The sequence below is a fragment of the Rhea pennata genome, chromosome 2, assembly GCF_028389875.1.
Source record: "Rhea pennata isolate bPtePen1 chromosome 2, bPtePen1.pri, whole genome shotgun sequence".
In the NCBI taxonomy this organism is placed as follows: Eukaryota; Metazoa; Chordata; class Aves; order Rheiformes; family Rheidae; genus Rhea; species Rhea pennata.
This window is the reverse complement of record NC_084664.1, coordinates 109897722-109916074: the sequence shown is the minus strand read 5'-3', so window position 1 is coordinate 109916074 and position 18353 is coordinate 109897722. Positions and strand designations below refer to the sequence as shown.

The window sequence follows — 18353 nt, the reverse complement described above, 5'->3', positions numbered from 1 at the left end:
TTAAAAAAATTCTCTCTCCATCCAGCACTAATCAGACTGATTGGTTAGATCATCCCAAGCTTTTCGGACAGGGCAGAACAAGCCTTAAGTGCCTGCATCTTGTTGGGGCTTGTCATGCCAGCTGGCTTTACCTCATCTTTGCAGCTCTTTGGCAGCTCATGGGAAAGTAATTATGTAGCCTCTCACCTTAAGGTGCTTGGGTGCTGCCACTGCACACAGACTTCCAGCCTAAATGAAAGCAAGAGTGTTTTATCCCCATGGAGTAGCATGTTCTGCCTACCTCACAGAGCCTAAGTAATGGCACAAAGAGCAAGGCAGAAGAAAATTAGGCCTAAATAGAGCTATCTTCTTCTTCCTTTTTTTTTCCTTTAATACCATCTCAACTTAACTTGTAATACAGCAGGAAAAATGAAATTTCTTCTCTCTTCTGAAGTATTTTGTGCAATCTTTCCATGACAACTTGCTTTTTGAACAACATAGGAAAAAAAAATCCAATCCTAGGAAAACAATCAGTGAATATGGATAAAGGGGCAGTTCATAACAGAGCCTTACATAAGCAAATCCTAGTTTTAATTTAGAGCCTCTAGCCTTGCAGAGCCACTAGTGAAAGCTGAACAATAGTCAATACAACAAATGTTTTTTATTTTCATACAGCTATTTTTAAACATAACCCCCCCACGCACTAATATTTATATTTTTTGGAGGATAGGGTAGAATTGTTAGGAGTTTGCACTTCTTGTTTTGGACAACTTAAGTACTTGCTTGGGAAACAGATGGAAGTACATGTTAGATGTATGTGAAATCCAGTACATATATAAAAACATGTATGTACACACACACACACACAACTGAATACTTTATGTCCCAGAGTTAATGTATTTTCCTATGTCAGCAGAGTGACAGGATGTTGCTGACATCATCGAGTGTCCCAGTTGGCCTGGACAGTCTCTGCCATGAAAAGCTGCAGAAGGCTGTAAAAATTGTAAGAGTGGTATTTTAAAATGATAAATATCAGCCTCTTGAGTGAATTCATCTATACTTAGGGGATCTCTGAGGCAGATTTACATTAAAACCTCTTTGCAGAGCTGCAGTGGTAAGAAAAGGTTTCTAAAGTAGGTTTAATTTTAAATTTTCTCTAAAGTAGGTTTAATTTTAAATTCTCTCTGTTATTTTTTTTGTTGCATTAAGTTTTGTTTGCTGCAGGTGTAAGTAAATGTAAATACAACCTAATGGTTCATCAGCAAAGCTTTGTTCCAGAGTGGTGGGACATGTCTGAAATCATTTCCTTGTCCCTCCATGCTCACTGGTGACTCGTGTATGCTCTAGTGTGTCCCATTATATCTGAGATACATTGGAGCAGTTTTAGACTTTCCTGGTTTATGTTTGCCATGCACACATGCCCATTTCTTGCTTGTGAGGCTGATATTGGGAATTCAGTGGCAAAATAGGAGTTTGTAGATAGTTGGTCAATATCTGCTGTGTGCCAACATAGGGAAGGCATAGTAGGGGTTGTTAGACTTTCCAAAGAATGAAGTGAAAATCATCCCAGGAAGAACTTCCTTGAATGCTGTGGAGTTACGCTAAGGCTCAGCTTGGCTTTTTGAACTTAAGTGCATTTCTAAGTACTTAATTGGGGGGGGGAAGAATGGGGGGCAAAATAGAGGGGGGACGCTTTATCCCTACAGTTAGTAGTTTATGATTTAGAAGCATATTATAGCTGAAAAATTGGAGATGTTTATCCATATTAGATATTTGCTGTAGAAGCAAATATTATGCTTTTTTTTTTTTTTGTAAAATAGTCTTTGTTAATTTAAGAAAACTCATTGGCCGACACAGACCACTTTCAGTGCATAAGGGCACACTTCTGCTTTGTGACTGGATAAATCTAGAGGTTGGTTAATTCCTGGAGGGATTTGGGAAATGAAGGAGAACAGATTAGCTTTATTACATAGGAAGCATGTTTCTCTCTCTCTTTCTCTTTTAATGTGCTGAATATAAGTAGGTCTGTTTTTAAGAGTCATAAAATCAACACTTCCAATATATTTTGTTAAAGCTGATATGAGCAGGAAGCTTCCAACTACATAAATTTAAGCCAGAAGCTTTTTCATGGTGCATAATCCATGCTGACTTCAATCTTTGCTATACTGTGCAAATCATCCTTTCAGGATAATCGGTTCCTGAGTGTGCCACAAACAAGGTTTCTTCCTCTTACTTGTCCCTTAAGTCAGTATCTTTTTAAAATATATTTTTTATTATATCACTGTTGTGGACAATTCAAGGAAATTTGTACTGTATGTTTGCATCTTAATTTGTTTGAATGGCAATGAAGAAATTTAAATGTGGGACACAACATTTATCTTTTTAACTGTTAGTAGATTCCAGCAGCAGTGTAATTTGTGCTGTTCAGTGGTCTTCAGAATTAATTGTTCTGTCTTCTTGATTATTTTTTCTTCTTTTCTTTTCTTCTTCCTTTTTTTCTCATTCAGGGTATGCTTGATAGCCTACCTGGGCAAAAGACTGGCATCTGGAGCACATCTTAAGAAACAAAAATGGCAGTTGTGTAAATCCAGATAATACAAATGCTGATTTAAGATTATATTACTGAAGCCCTAATTTGAGTAGCATTCTTAAGCACATTCTAAATTCTAAGTACAGAGATAATTCCTCTTTAGCAGTGTGTCCAGGTATATAATTCAGCCTTTGCTAAATAGGCTAAATTGAATTCCAGGCTTAAAGCTAAGCATATACTTTAATACACTGTTGAATGCAGTGCTGTGTAGAGGACAAAGATAAAAAGTTTAGGTGAATTAGGTATTTAAGATAACACTGCTCCTGAGTGATTTCTGTCTTTTAATATTGCAAGTAGATGAGGTAACCCAGTTTTTCCTCTGCTTGGGTTGCAGGACCTCGTGGACTTTTTGGAGACAGTTCTTTATTTGAGTGGGTAATTTAATTTGATCCAGAATTTTATGTGGCCAGGTTTGCCTTCTCCTTTAGGTCGATGAGTAGAACTAGAGAGAGAAATAACACTTGGGACCTGTCATATAAGTACAAAGCAAAAAGACTTATATTAAGGAGGATGATAGTCCTTTACAGCCCAGGAACTTCCAGGAGTAGTTTGAGCTAAGTGATGATCAGTAGAAAAATGTTCATAAAAGGCAGTGTAGAGCAGACCTGTAGGAACAAAGTATTAAAGAAAGAATATAATGGAGAAGGAGGTAATAGAGGACTGAAACAGGGAGACTCACATGGGAGGGAAAGAATTAGAAGACTTGTCGGGGACCAATGGGAGAGATTGAGGAACACAGAGAGTAAAGTCTGAGAAGGAGTAAGGGGAAGACGGAAGCTGAAAGTAAGGAACAGAAAACCACACGAAGCAGAGCATGAGAACAAAGGGAGTAATACAGAAAAAATAAGATGAGGTTAAAAAAAAAAGTACCCCAACACTTCTCCTTTGATTCTAGTCTTCAGTTTCTTTTTTCCTTATAAAGCTCTAACTTTGTGCAAGTTAGCTTTGTTTTATTCACGTTTCAAAATGTTTTTCTCCAACTGAACCTGCAGAAGTGGTGTTTCTGTTGCATTAAATTAAGCTGTATCTTTCAACCAACTAAGAATGTTCTGTCATAGCTTTGGTAAATCAAAGGGAAGGTCTAGTAGGATTTTATGGGCCACTTGATATATCATCCAGCATCCCTGTCCCTGTCATTCTGCTGTGTCTGTGATCCATGGGGACTTTGGGCAAAGTCCTGAGCACTCTGGCTACAATCCCAGTAGTCTTTGCTGAAAGGAAGTGTCTTGTGTGACCTCTCCTGCTGTGTAGATGGAGATCAAATCCACTCTTCCTCTGGCCTGACTGTTTTTCTCCCTTGAGTAGATATTCTTAATTGTAGTGGAGCTCATGGTTTAACATTGCAAATCTCAATTTAAAACCGGGAAACATTTCAAATGGCAAAGTCCATATACTTTTGACTGTTGTTGGTCTGGATTCTGAGCGAAGTGACAAATTGGCCAGGCGTATCAAAAGTGTTTTTTTTTTTTTTTTTTTTTTTTTTTTTTTTTTTTTTTGTGAGTCAGCTGTTCATATGCTTATTTCCTGGTTATTTCTGTGGTGGAGAGAGGAAGATGCCCTTGAGAAAACAAAACAAAACAAAAAAAAAAAAAAAAGGAAAAAAGCTTTCAGCCATTTAAAGGGCTTCTACCATTTTACCAATAATGGAATTTGGTAGCACTAGTGGTACACACTCTAGGAGGTGCTGAGTTCCTTTCCTACTGAAATCCACAAGGTAAGATGCAGATATTCAGGAAGTCAGCTTCTTCAGGACTAGGGCCTTATGCTGATAGTATCATCTGTTTATTATGTTAATCTGTTCTATGCAGATAGTTTTACTCTCAGTAAATTCACAGCAGGGCAAAGTGAATCTACAGATAAAATAACTCAGCCCCAGGTTTTATTACTCTGTGTTTGCTGTTATCTCTTCTGTTTACTTGCATGGGTGACAGAGGGGAAAAAGCACTAGGTGGGCCCATTTAAATTAAGTGGTGGTGGGTTTTGTGTTAGAGAGAACTTCAAATCCATAGAATACATGAGTGAAGCCGAGGTTATGAAATCACTTTATCATGGGAGGTGGAGTGTGGCCACCTCTGACCGGCTGAAGATCCTCCCCCAGCAGAGGGAAATACTTGGCCAACTTAAAGCTGCTGCTGGAAGTGATCTTTGCAGCTACCTGGTGTCCAGTATGTGAGGGGCAGGGGAGAGGAAGGAGGGAGTATATGAAAGCAAGAAAGAGTAGTTTGGCAGTCCTTAGCTGACATTTACTAGAGTTCCTCTAACTCACAGCAAAGACCAGGAGCCATAATGCTGATTTCCATTTGTTAGGGGAAATGTCTTTATATAGCTCCACCCTGCAACTGTGCCTTCTTCCTCTCTGTTGCCTTTTGGTGCAAGAGAGAAAGGATGATTTTTTCCCCTTTTTTTTTCACTAGAATTGCCTGATTCTTCAGTTGACACTCAAGATATACATGGCTTTTTCCTTCCTCTTTTGATATGAAATGCCATAATACATTGTGGGTGAGCTAGTTACAGGCTTGAAGGGAAATGTTTGAACCCTGAATTAAATTCCTTACTGAGCCTGCAGAAGCAAACTTGAAGGCAAATTAACCCTCTTACAAGTCTTTTGGGCAACTACTTGACAATTTTTATACTGCTGAAACAGTAAACTAAACAGTGAGCACTATTACCTGAAATACTGTAGATAGTGGATGTGCCTATAGTTGATTGCATAAGAATGACTGCTTTCTTTTAATGAAAGAAAATGACTTCATGTATCTGAGTTAAACCAAAAAGTTTTGATCCAGACTGGGATTTGTGGGCACTCTGTAATGTAAAACTGTAATATTTTGATTGGGATTATCAATTCCAGACCAAATGAAAGTTTTTGTATGCCTTCTACATGCGGACAGATGTGTATTCAAATTCTTTTTATTTTTTAAAATTTAGTAAGTGATGCTAATGAGTCTGTATTTTAAAATTATGGCCCTTAATGACAGGATTTGACAGAGACAGGGTGTTGGAGTATAAACAGCAACTCGTGTCAAGCAGCAACTCAGGGCAAAGTTTATCTCCTTGTCATTCAACTGTTTTGAAAGTTCAAGCTCCTAGAAATATATTGGGGAAAGGTTCAATTGGAGAAAGAATTTGTTTTGGAAAGAATAACACAGAATTGTTTATATGAGTTCTGCTGCCAAAACTGTACTCAAAAACAAAATTTGTCAGGCTGCTGCTTACTGAACTATGAAAGCCTCAGGTTATTTATGTATTTAGTCTGAAAACTGAAATCAGTTTCTCTGATCACTGAATTGAACAATGATGGTAAACACTGTTTAACCAAATTGTTACGCTGGTGAGCACGCACTTGGCCTCTAGAGGTAATGGTATACAACCATTGCTTGTTATCATTGAAAATATGAGGTACAGTGAGTTTTTTCTTCCTTACACATGTTCCTTCCTTACATGTAACAAGTTCAGGGTGAATTATCAGAATTCTTAAACAGATATTATTCACACTAACTTTTACAGTGTTTTTTTAATGGGAATTTATCCAAATGAAACATAGTAGGTCAAGTGGATTTTTGTGAATGCATATATCATTTGAAGATATAACAAGTAGAAAGAGGATGGTGTGTGAATGTTAAAAGGTGGCTGTCTTGGAAATTTGTCCATAAAAAAACCTGACCATTTAAATTGTGTAAATCAGATCTTGCTGTCAGTAAAATCTTGCAGGTATTTAAAAAAAATAATAATAAAGGGAAAAAAAAGCAAGTCCAGCTTAACTTTGGCTTTATTTAGCTCCTCCTTGGTGAGATTTTACATTCTCAAGGGATCTGCGCATTTCTTTGTACTACTTAGTTTGGGTAAGGGTTTGAATAGTGACCACCACCCATCTGTGACACTCATTTGAGGAATTTTCTCATTCTCAAGCTGTGATTCTCCTTTCTCTTTGTCATCTGGAAAATGAAATATTGGACATGGAAATAATGATAGTTAAGCATCTATGGTGATGTTCAGGTGGGAAATCAGCAAGACAGTAACAGAGAGAGGTCATTAAGGTGAATGAGGGTAGAAGGAGTGAAGAGATGGGAAGGTTTATCACTGTGTGAGAAAATACGCTTTCTTATCAGGGCAACTGGCATGGTAGACTTACTTGCCTGTCTGGTTTATGCCTCGATTAACAGGGTCCTATGATTCAGAACTCAGTAGAAGGCGAGTAGAGAGATGTGATTCTTGTTTGGATGGTAATGACTCTACAGTACAACAGCTGTAGATCTCAAAAAAGTAGGCAAAGGAAAATCCCTCTGAGGTGTACAGCACTGCTGACACTTTGCAGGTTTGGGGCTTCTTTCCTTTCTTGGTGTGTTACCACGATCACTTACTGGTAGGATATGAGATGTCTCCTCACAGCTCCTCCCATCATTCATCTCCTCACACAATACTCGTGGGTGCTAACAACAATGAGAAAAATTAATGGTTGTAGGTAGCATTGGTCAACCATACTTTGAAGAAAGCTGCTCTGGTATTCTTCGTCTCCTTTCCATTGCTGCCTCTATCTGTCCCATCTGGCTAATTCTTGCAGCTCTACCATTTAATCCTCTTTCCCTACTTACCCAGGCTCTTGGTTCACAGCTCACTTGAGTAATTTATCCAGTGCTCTTTCTCCATTCCTCCTGTCCTGCTATGGCCAGATTGTCATCTTTCCTTTCCCCTTTGTACCGGGAGTCACCAGGTGGTGCTGTTACACAGTTAAATGTCCTTTGCATTGCAGTGCTGCGCAGCTCTTGCAGAATGGTTTTATGATGTTTAGTTTTGTGATGTAGTTTATTTTGTGGGCAGCTGTGTTAAGTAGCAAAGTATTTTGCTCTTTGCTGTGGGTTTTGTCTTGAGTCAGTTTTTGAAGCAGTGAATTATCAATCAAAACATTCTCTGGGATCCCAAAAAACAGAACTGCTTCTACGCAGTTTGTGACTATGCAGTTGTACTCAAATGCTGCTTTACTGTAGTGTAAAGCATAAATAAGTCTAAGGATGTCCTCAGACTTTGCATTAATGAATTCCCCCCTCCCTGGGGTTCCTTGCAGGTTCTTTGGTATCCGTTTCTGCTCCAAAGGAGGTGTCTATGTGTGCATGTGTGTGACTGCTTTCTGAAAGGTGCTCCTCTTATTTCTCCATTCATCTTCTCATCTTGCTGGTTAGCTAGAATGATACTACCTTACTTCCATCTGTTGTTTATAAAGATCATGCTCTTGTTTTAAACTGTAGAGGCTGCTCGAACCAAGGAATTTAGCATCTTATACGAATAGCCAGTGTCCCCCAAAAGCCACAGTTTGAGGCAGAGGAATGCAAATCAACACCAAGCTTCTGTCTTCCTTTTCACCAGGCTAAGCACTTTTTCTCATGCTGTAGTCCCTATCACATGCCTGTCAAGGGCATACAAAATTGATCGATTCAGATTCTGCTCTTTGATTTCAACTTAAAATCCTTCATTTCTCCTGACAGTTTAGCTACTGCTCTGAATTTGATATCTTCTAGGGAGAGGGGAGGCAAATGTGTAAGAAAAGATGCAGAGAATTAGCTGGAAATTTGACATGGGAAAACAGTTTGTTAATAAAAACAATTATTTCTGCACTCCAACCACCTGCTAGCATGGCAGTGTGGTTAACTGCTGCTTTCTACAGTATGATGCAGTGATTTAACATATATGTTAGAATTAGAGTATGGAGTTTTTTTTTAACCTAAGTAGATGAACCTTAAAAACAGCTGAGCTGGACATCTCAGTAGGCTATAGGCTGAATTAATCTATTATTATTATTATTTTCAATATGCGTATATTACAGTGTTGCTATTCTTGAGTTGTGCTGAAGATAAAGGAGCTGAGGTAACTAGAGAACTGACCCACAGGCCATGTTCTCTTCATCAATCACATTTCTGTTTTGCCTTATTATTATTTTCTATATGAGTTATTAAAAAAATAGTTTTGAAGGAATCACCATTGTTCTTCCTTTTCCTTCTCAGACCCCTTTCTCACAAAAGAAGATTCCTTTGTATTCCCATTGCAACTTTACAAAAATAGAATTGACAGGTCATAGAAGAACAGCAGTGTACATAAGCTCTGGATGAGTCAGTGTGTGGCAGTCATGTGGGCCACTTCTTGATTTCTGGGATAGTTCAACTGACTGCTAATCATGTCTCCCACTGCTACTACAATGTAAAACAAAGATTTGTTCCTTACTGATGAGTTAATGCCATTTCAGTGGACCTTGTACTGAGAAAACATAGCTTTCTTTTTAACCATTTGTGTCATCTTTCTAGCATAGTCTTGCCTTCTGTCAAGGTGATAAAGTTCCTTCTCTTGACTCCCCACATTTGGAGAAGCTTTTCTACACTTTAAATCTTCAGCTGAAGGTAGTGGAGTGAAGACAGTTCCAACTAGTTGAGGAGCAGGTTGATGGGTCGTGGTTTGTTTTATCAAAATTCCCGGTGAGAGAAAGCGCTTTGGACAAATTCTTTGGAAAACCAAGTGTTTGGGGAAGAGAGGAGGGAAGGAGACGAAGAGAAAGGAGCCAGTCTGCTCACCTTGAAATTTTTTTGGTTGCAGCCATGACTGTTCCCCTTAGCATGAAGAGCTTGAGTTTGGAGCCCTAGTTATGATAGCAAGATAACATCCAATAATCTTGGAAGCACTCTAGGAGAGACTTTGATTTCATGTGACTGTGCATATACAAAGATACATATGTTTCTAGGAGAGTGAGTTGATTGTTGATGTTAGCTACTGCATAGACATTGTCTTGGTCCGTCTCTCCCTTTTCTAGCTAAGCATATGACTTTGATAGGGTGATAAATGGTTTGGGATTGTTTTTTAAATTTTTAGTTTGGTGAGACAGTGGTATTGATTGAGGTCTCTGGGCATGTTTCTGATACAAGCGTATAGGTGGAGAGATTGTAACTAACATTGCAGTCTGGGGGTGAGGGAGGATTGAAAATACTTTTTTCTTCAATGAGAGAGCAAAAGATGCAGGAGAGCATTAAAAAAGGTATATAAGAAGGTGTATTTGAAACTTGAGCATTTGGGGTTTTTCTCTCTAGAGGATTACTGGGCTAGGATCTGGTGTAGTGGAGACAAACTGTCCCAATGGCATGAGACAGTGTTAACTATGAAGAAATCTACAAAATGGCAAAGCAAGACTGCATTTGCTGGCTCCAAGTAAAGCAGATAGCAGAGAAGTTATACATGCCTGAGTTTCATTCCATAGTAGGATGTGTGCAGGATGCAGGAGAAAGGAAGCCACATGCTGAATAATCACATTGGTGAAGGAGCCAAACCTGACAGCAGATGTTTTGCTTCGATGGCTGTTTGGGAGTAGGAGAGGTGCACAGAACTGTAGACACATCCAACTCTGAGGCAAGGCAGAACTGGGAGTCACTGTAAGCGTTATGCTAACCAGTGAGGGCAAATAGACAGCAAATAGGAAGGATCAGGTGATAAATTGTACACTCAGAGGCCAAATATCTGCTTGCCAGGGCTTATTACTACTTTTCTATTTTAAAATGTTTATTAGGAGTATACGGGTAGTATTCAGGATGCATGTAAATACCAAACCAATGAACTCAGCATTTGACTATCTCTTAAGGCACTTAAATTTGCTCATTGATACTGCAATAGTTGAACACTTCACAACTGTCTCTGGCTTAAATTCTCATAATGCTATTGTAAGGTGAAATCAAGTAATGATTATTCTTGTGTAACGTTTAGTTGAGACTGATTGAGCCAAGTTTTGAGCTAAGAATTTCTGTGCTAAATGCAGTCCTTGAAACATGAGGAAGGAAGTCTGTCTTGTAGTATAGAAATACTGACCTGGTTGGGGATAGGAAAATGTCTTTGAGAACAAGCAATTCACTTCCTACTTGTAGAGGAAATTGAATATAATCTAATATATATCAGAGGGAAAAGCCTTATTCTGTAGCTAATTCGTGCTGCACAATACCATCTTTGACCTGAAATTATGCTAGTAATTAGGAGTGACTTGTAGGGTGTTTACTATGGGGAAATTTGACACAGATCGTCCTAACTCTATGGGACTCATATACTGACCTACTTAAAAGATAAGAAAAGATACCAGCAATACATACTGAGAGCTTAAAGAAGGGTATATGACAGACAGGAATGCATACTCGAATGTTCTTGTATGGCTCACATGGACTGGTGACCAAAAGATTGGCTTTGTTTCCTACAGAAGAAGTGAGGAACTGCAGAATAATTGTTCTCCCTTTAAAATACGCTTGCATCAAGATCAATGTGTTTGTATTTGGATCCTTAGGAACTGAGTTCCAATATTAAATGGGAATGTGATGTGCCTTTTGGCAAATCCCGTTCATAAAGGAAAGTACTTGATAACACACTGATAGTCCTGGGGGCCATCTTGTATCTTAAATTCCTCACTTTCAGAATTTGTGTGCAACTGAGTGTCCTGCAGACTATTGCAGCAATTTTTGTACATCACTGGTGGCATAAGACTGTGTCTAATCTCATGTTGAGCTCCTGTTGCAGAAGCACATGCTGGGCTTACGCAAACTCTTCCTGGTACCAGAGATAATGAATAAAGTCAAATGCCAATTAAAGGCGCTCGTGATGGAGCAGAACTGGGGGAGAAGGCGCTCTCATTTGGTAGAGATGGGCTCTCTGTTGGTAGACAGCTAAAGATCATGCTGCTGCTTTGGAAGGCAAATGGGCTTGAGGCCCAGTTCTGTAACTCTGGGATGTATGTCCAGCAAATCAACAGGAAAAAGATCTTCTCCAATAATCGTGTTGTGCATCCTGGAAATATTTTTTTTTCTCATCATACAAGGCTATACAGAAAACTGGAATTTACAGAAATTCTCTGTCTTGATTAAGCTATGTATTCTTTTGACCACAAAAGCGAGGCTTCAGAGCCTGCATTCCTCTAGCGCTGCCTAAAGTCTCAAGCAGCTTTATGAAGCAGCTGAGAGCCAAGGTGTCAGTCTTATGAGCTGCTCTTGTATTTTCATCTGTGTGCTTATGCAGTGGTGGGATTTGCTCACTTGATACATCTTACAGATGGAAAAATTTACAGATGAAATACAGCAAGAAGTTATTTCTATTTCTTTCTAGCCACCACTAATCGTGAGTAGCTACATTCTCACTGCGACAAGCATAACACTTAGCAGATTCAGATGAGTCCCAGTGGTATGTCCTGAAAGGTATTATTTCTCCTTACAGTAGTGTCTTCAGACAAGTAAGTGATACCCGGATACAGGGAGGGTCGTATTAAGGCTAGCAAAATTTTATTGGGTAGAGTGGTTCTTGGATTAAAACACTGCCCTTGAAACTATGATCAGAGATCTGTTGTGCATAACTCTCCTTGTGTATTCATACAGTTGATAAAAATCCAAAGCCAGTTTCAGATGCTCTTCAGGCTGCCTGCCACAGCCTTGCAGAGCAGCTGTAACTGGATTAGTAAGACATGGAAAATATTGCAATACAGCTTGCATCTGATTGCCTGAGTAATGATTAAAATGTAAATGGCGAGCATAGAGGACTAAAGCAGGCTGCAAGTGACAAAGCTTCATAATTTTTTTTTTTGGATGACTTGTTAGTTTTTTTTTTATCTCCTATTGGAATTTAAAATACAGTAGTATTCCTGTACTCAAGCCTTATCATCTGCCTTTGGGTTAAGGACTGGCATGTCAGAAAACAGCAGATGCAGACTAAATAGCTTGGTACTGCATGCCAGGCCTTGCATGAGGAGTGACATTCCTCCTAGAGATCAGGGTTGAGCAGAACTGAGCATACATTTCTGCAAAATCCCAACAATGCTTCATGGTGCAGGCCTAGCAATTTGTTTGATGGTAGCTAATAAAATGCTAACCATCTAGCGGTACTGCGGTGTCATTACACTGCTGTGAATGTTCAAATTCCATCAAAAGTCCTGCTGTGGATAATGGGTATGGGCCAGGCAGTTTGAACTATAAATCAAGATCAAAATCATGGCCAAACCTTACACTGGAAAGAACAGTTATTTTAATATATAGGAGCTGAACTGCCAAGTCAAAGCCAACTATTGTACAGCACTGCTTGGTAGAGCTACTAGAATGAAAGGTCTCTCCATTTTTCCTTTATTTATTTATTTATTTATTTATTTATTTAAGTCTCATTGATCATTTTTCTTCTCCTGAAGTTTAAAGTATATCTTTCTTCCTCAGATTTGCCTGGCCAATTGCAGAGACTTTGGGAGCTTTTCTTTTTTGCACTTAAAGTATGACATGACTTGAAGGTAAAGGACAGTTTTCTCCTTTTTGGCAACTTCATACCAATTAAAATGTTTTCATCTTACATCTTAATTACTTCAACAATAAAAGTTCTGTGCTCCACAAAGCAAGGACCACTGCTTCCTATCTATATACCATTGGCAGGAATCAAATTGGCATAACAAAGAGGAGAATTTAGCTTGGGAAATCTTAAGCATAAACTAGCTCCTCTGTTACTTTTCAGTTAATAGTGAGCCATCCAAGAAATTTGTCCAGTGGCATGAATATGTGACGGGAAGCCAGGAATTGTTTCTTATTTCAGATGCCAATTTCCTGTCTGAGTTGGGGTCAGATTCTTTTCCATGAGAGTGATACAGCTTTTGACTGTACTCTTGTTCTGCATGTTTGATGTATCACATCAAAGGTGCATCATGAGGATCATCAGTAGGCCAAATTTGACCACAACTGTCCCTGATACATGTAAGTATTTATGCACCTCTGGATGCCATCTTGACCTGAGGAAATTTCAGAATAGTTTACTGATATTGCCTTCTGCCTACAACCTGAGTTTTCATTTGCATGGGCAGTTTTGTAATTCCAGCCGCATGTGTGCTGAAGAAGATACGCTAGGAGAGGCTACCTGGGGCATGCTGTAAATCAAGGTCATGATGTTGTTCTCTTGACCAGTGCTTCTTAGAGGAAGGGCTGAGCTGTCAAATGTTTGTGATGCCTTTGCAGTTAAGTGGTTAGCAGGTGATCTTTTGGAGAACCCCAGCACAAACTGACTCAGACTGACTCTGTTCCTCAATTTCCATTGTGAGGGTTAGAGTGTGCTGTACTGAGTTCAATAGAAGCCATGTGAGACCTGGAATAGGTTTCTGGCTTATAAAGAAAGAATTAAGAGTTATCACATTCAAGTGTGGCTAATATTGTTGAAAAATAACATTTTATCTGCTTTTTCTGAACACTGAGAATTAATATTCTCTAGATTGTTAGGAGATGATCATTTTTAGTTTTGTAAAAAAATATACAGTTTGAAATACTGTAGGTCAGCTCTTAGCATTGTCTAAGTCAACAGCAAAACTCCTGTCCTTCCGAAGTAGCTATGTATTCTATCCGTATGTTGTAGAGATCAGCTCTCCTTTACTTCTTTGTGCAGACTTTTGTGATACCCATCACCAGGGTATCTGAACTCCCTTTAAAAGCTGAAATGGGAAGTTAGTCATGAGATCTGTAGTGGTTACAAGCCAGATGTTCTTTTTTCTTCTTGCTTTGAAAGTGGGATGACAGAAGAGAGTTTCTAAAGTATGTTTTTTCTTAGCATGCCATTTCCTCATGTCAAACACTGTGTAGTATTCTAGTTTTAGTTGCATTTCCAAAACCCTAGAGTCATAAAAGAATTTCTGCAGAGTTTATCTTATTTTACATGTATTGAAGGAGCCCTACTTGTTAACACAGCATAGAAGGATACTGTGTAGTCAAGAATAAAACAGCTGCTGCAGCAATATGCATAATCATAGGACTGCTGTTTAGTCATCAGTCACAATATGTGTGGATTTTTTTTGAATTTAACATTTATTCGAATTTGGATGTGAAAATAGTTTACATGAAGAGTTTAGTTTGCTCAGCACATTAGGGCTTGACCCATCTAAATCCATTAAAAGCTATTAGAATAGCAAGGCGAAATAATAAATTCCTAATCAGGAGCGTGTTTACAGAGTACTAAAGTTCCACTGAATTTGGAAAAGTGCTTGCAAGACTGAGGCCTATAGTTATGCAAAAGTATAAATGAGACATCCAAATTTAAACTGAAGAGGTAAATTTTCTTGCATTATCTTTTTCTGCCGAGATGCACACATCTTGAACAGTGGAGAAGAGAGGAATACACCAATTGCCTGTTCGTAATAAGAATATGTTTTGTTTTGTGTTTTGCTATATTGTTCAAATTGAACTTGGGGTTTTTTTTATTTTCCTCTATGCTGCTGCAAATTAACCTGAAGAAATCAGCATCTGAATTGTTATTTGCTTGCAAATTGGTTGCCAGTATCCTGTAATTCTATTGGTTTGAAATGTAGTCTCATCTTTACAGTATGGTGAGCTGAGAAGAACCAAATGGGGTAGTCCTCTGTGAGTAGGAATGCGAGTGGAAATGCTGTTTTTGTGGTGTGCTGCTCTCCATTCTGGTATAAAATCCTCATGCCTAAATCTGTGGATAAAGGGTTTTAGAGAAGTAGACAATATTTCCAGGGTAAAAGGAACTGTTCATGCTTAGATATTCCTAATAAATATAAAATATCAATACATCTGTTCTAGATCTCCTTATCCATTTTGCTGACCAGGGGGAGATTCTGAAGTTGTGGCTGCTTCTCATGAACTTAACGGGTTCATTTATTGGTATTACATTTCTACTACTTTCCTTCCTCCCCACTCCATTTCCTTATCTTGGTACAATGCAGTTTATAATTGATATTCTGCAAGTGGACTATGAGGCTTATGAAGAAACAAGAAGAAAAGCAAAATGTGCAACTGGTCCTGTGAATGCCTCATCCAAATGTTCTTCTGGTGATATAAATGACTGTGTATACCTTTCACTCTATGCAAATATATCAAGAACCACTTCATTCAGAATAAATATTGTATACTTACTCCTTTCTTGCCACTCCTTTCATGGAGTGGTATACTCTTGATTATGATATGTCAATTAGCATCACGCTGAAACCTGTGGATTTCCCATGGGTAAGGATATTTCTGAAGATTGGTTCCTAAAAGTGCAACATAACTCTTGAGTTCATATACTCAGTTGCTGAGTATTCAGCTCAGTACTGCTGTGACCTTTTACATAAGCTGAATATTTATCCCTTGATTTATTCCCAGATTACAAGGTGTTTAAAAAAAATGATGAAATGCAGAACTTTAAGAATTGGAAAATGTCATCTGAATGTGTAAGTGTTACTTGGACATGAGGCTTGACAAATCTGGTATAAATTTTTGACAAAAAAGGAACAAGGCAGTCATCCTCATCATCCTCATCAGATTTGAGACAACTGAGTATCTGGAGAGAAAGACCAGATAGCAAAAGACAAAGCAAATGATAGCAGGAATGCTTTCTACAGCTTTAGTAAGGAGATTTAATTAAACACACTGCTGTGAAGTAGATACCTTTTCTACTTTAAAGCAACCATGCTTTCCTTAACTTGAGAGATTTACCTGAAAGATACCTCCCTATTGTAAGTGGAAGATAGGGTCTGATTAGCAATAAAAGATTTCTACTAAGTTTTCAAGTTGTTTTATAACATTCACACATCATAATTTGTTTTGTTTCCAGGCAGGTGGGTGTCTTACTTGATGGGTATAAGAACATGGACTGAAAATTGTCTAGATAGTTTTAATCTAGAAATAGAATGATGATAATTGCTGTGAGAAGGAAGCTTTTTCTTTTTTATTTCCTTCCTCTGTGTGCTCTAATTATACTCTGGTAGCTGGCATTTTAGATCCTTAAAGCAGCAAAACAGAAGCTGGCAGTGCATGTTTCAACTGAGTCCCTTCAGCAAATAAATTAACTGGCTCCTGGAAAGCTCTTGCTACTCACTACAGTAGTGACAGTCCTAAAGACAGTAAGCCAGATTCACTTCTGATACAGGATCCATTGGTTTCACTGGAGTTACACCAAGGGTGAATTTAGCCTACTAGGTAGTTCAGCGATCACATGAGCAAAGTCTAAGACTGACTTTAAGATAATTTGAGGGCTAACAGCATGGCTAGCACGTACTTCAGTTTAGCCATACTTGGGAGAGATGTTAGAGAAACAGAAACTTGTAAAGTTTGTTAATGTTAGCATGAAATGTTAGGAAGAGTCATGGACTGAAAGTGGAAGATGTAGGAGCTTGCATAAAAATGAGCTTTGTTTTAATTTGCACTTGCAGATGTCACATCTCTACCAGACACCAAGATCCTCTTGCTTAAGAGATTTAATTGCAGTTGCCCTTATTAGTGACCTATCAAAGGAGATAAAAAAAAGGTACTTGAGACTAGGGCATCATCACAGGGATCAATATCTTGTTTTGGGCACCGTGGAGGAGACAGTGTCCCCATAAGAGGGAAATAAAATTTCCCTCATCCAATGAGAGGTAGTTCTGATTTTCTCCAGAATGTTTAAGTCCTGAATAATAATTACATTCTCAGTTTCAGCACAGAGGAGATTTTTTTTAAATGTGCAGTGCCTTTCTAGTCTAGTAGTTGTACAGAGATGTCAGCTGGAATCGAAAATGAAGACAAAATTCAGGAATAGCAATGGGATGTGTTGCTGCTATTGATCAAAGGCTACTGGGCTGGTTTTAAATACTTCTATTCTCTTTGATCTTTGTGTATTGATTGAACACAGTAGATAAACAACTGCTGATGTAGCATGAGCTTTGCAGTGGTGATATAAATTCATTTAAATATGGAGGAGGGAACTCTAAATACTGCCTTTCTCTTTCTTTCATATTTGAATAGAAGATTAAAGATTGCAAAATTGTTTACAGGAAGGGCAAAGACTTTTTTTTTCTTCTCATATGTAATTGTGTGTGTAGTGCTATCAACAAACTGTACTTTCTTGCCTTGCCACTTTTTGAGAAATTTGTGTAAATTACTTCAGTGTCTTAAAATATGGATACAGATGGAATTTACAGATAGTTCTTTTGATCAGTTATGATGGAATTAATGGAAAACTTTCCATTGACTTTTTAAAGACCTGGATTGGACCCTGAGCTGTCATTGTTAGTGTCTTGGAAAGGTTGAGATTGATTTCCTTGCATCCTTTTTGTCTCCAAGGAGGCTCTTTGCAATTCTGTGGGAGATGTAATGATACTGCTGTTCTTTTTCCTTTATAATTGTCTGTGTAATTTTATATTTTTCTACCTAACAGAGGCTTCGTGGAACAGCAGAGAGAAACTGGAAAATGCTGGGTTCTTGGGAAAGCTGTTCATATCTTAAATGCCTAAAATAGTATTACTGAATAATATCAAGCTTCCCCTGCACCCTTCCTTCCTCCAGAGACAATTCTGAATTTGGTTCTAGTACTGCACTCATGTTATTTTCTGCTACTGATTGAGGAAAAAGATTGTTACTGCAGATAGAAGCAGGCTGCCACATTGCAGTGTATAGAGCAGCTTGTGCTGCAATTAAGTATATTGTTTTATGACAGTCTGGTAACACAGTCTGCATAGGGGTAGTTGCTCATCTTGGGGTATTCCACTCTTTGGATTCCTGCCTTACTAAAAACGCTTAAAGTCTGTATGAAGTTTCTACTAAGTGTAGTTGTTTGTCTTGCCGTAAAAAGGCTAGCTGTACTAAGTTTTCCACAATTAGTGTACTAAAGGGTTAGTAATGTTTTAATTTGGAAGCATACTTGTGCTACTCTTGCAACAGGTCTGACTGAAATTGTTTCTCTGGACAATGGCTTTGCTGGGTAAGATACCATGTGTTTGAAAGTGCGGTGTTCTTTTCGTTGTGCAAGCAAATGGCTGTGCTTAAATCACTGCAGTCTTTGAAACAGG

The 18353-nt window shown here is 38.4% G+C and overlaps 1 protein-coding gene across 2 annotated transcripts in view; it reads left to right on the top strand.

Moving 5' to 3' along the window:
* The window catches only part of RAB31 (RAB31, member RAS oncogene family), a 61424-nt gene that overhangs the window by 7616 nt on the left and 35455 nt on the right, over window positions 1-18353 (top strand). The gene's annotated exons all lie outside the window — the stretch shown is intronic.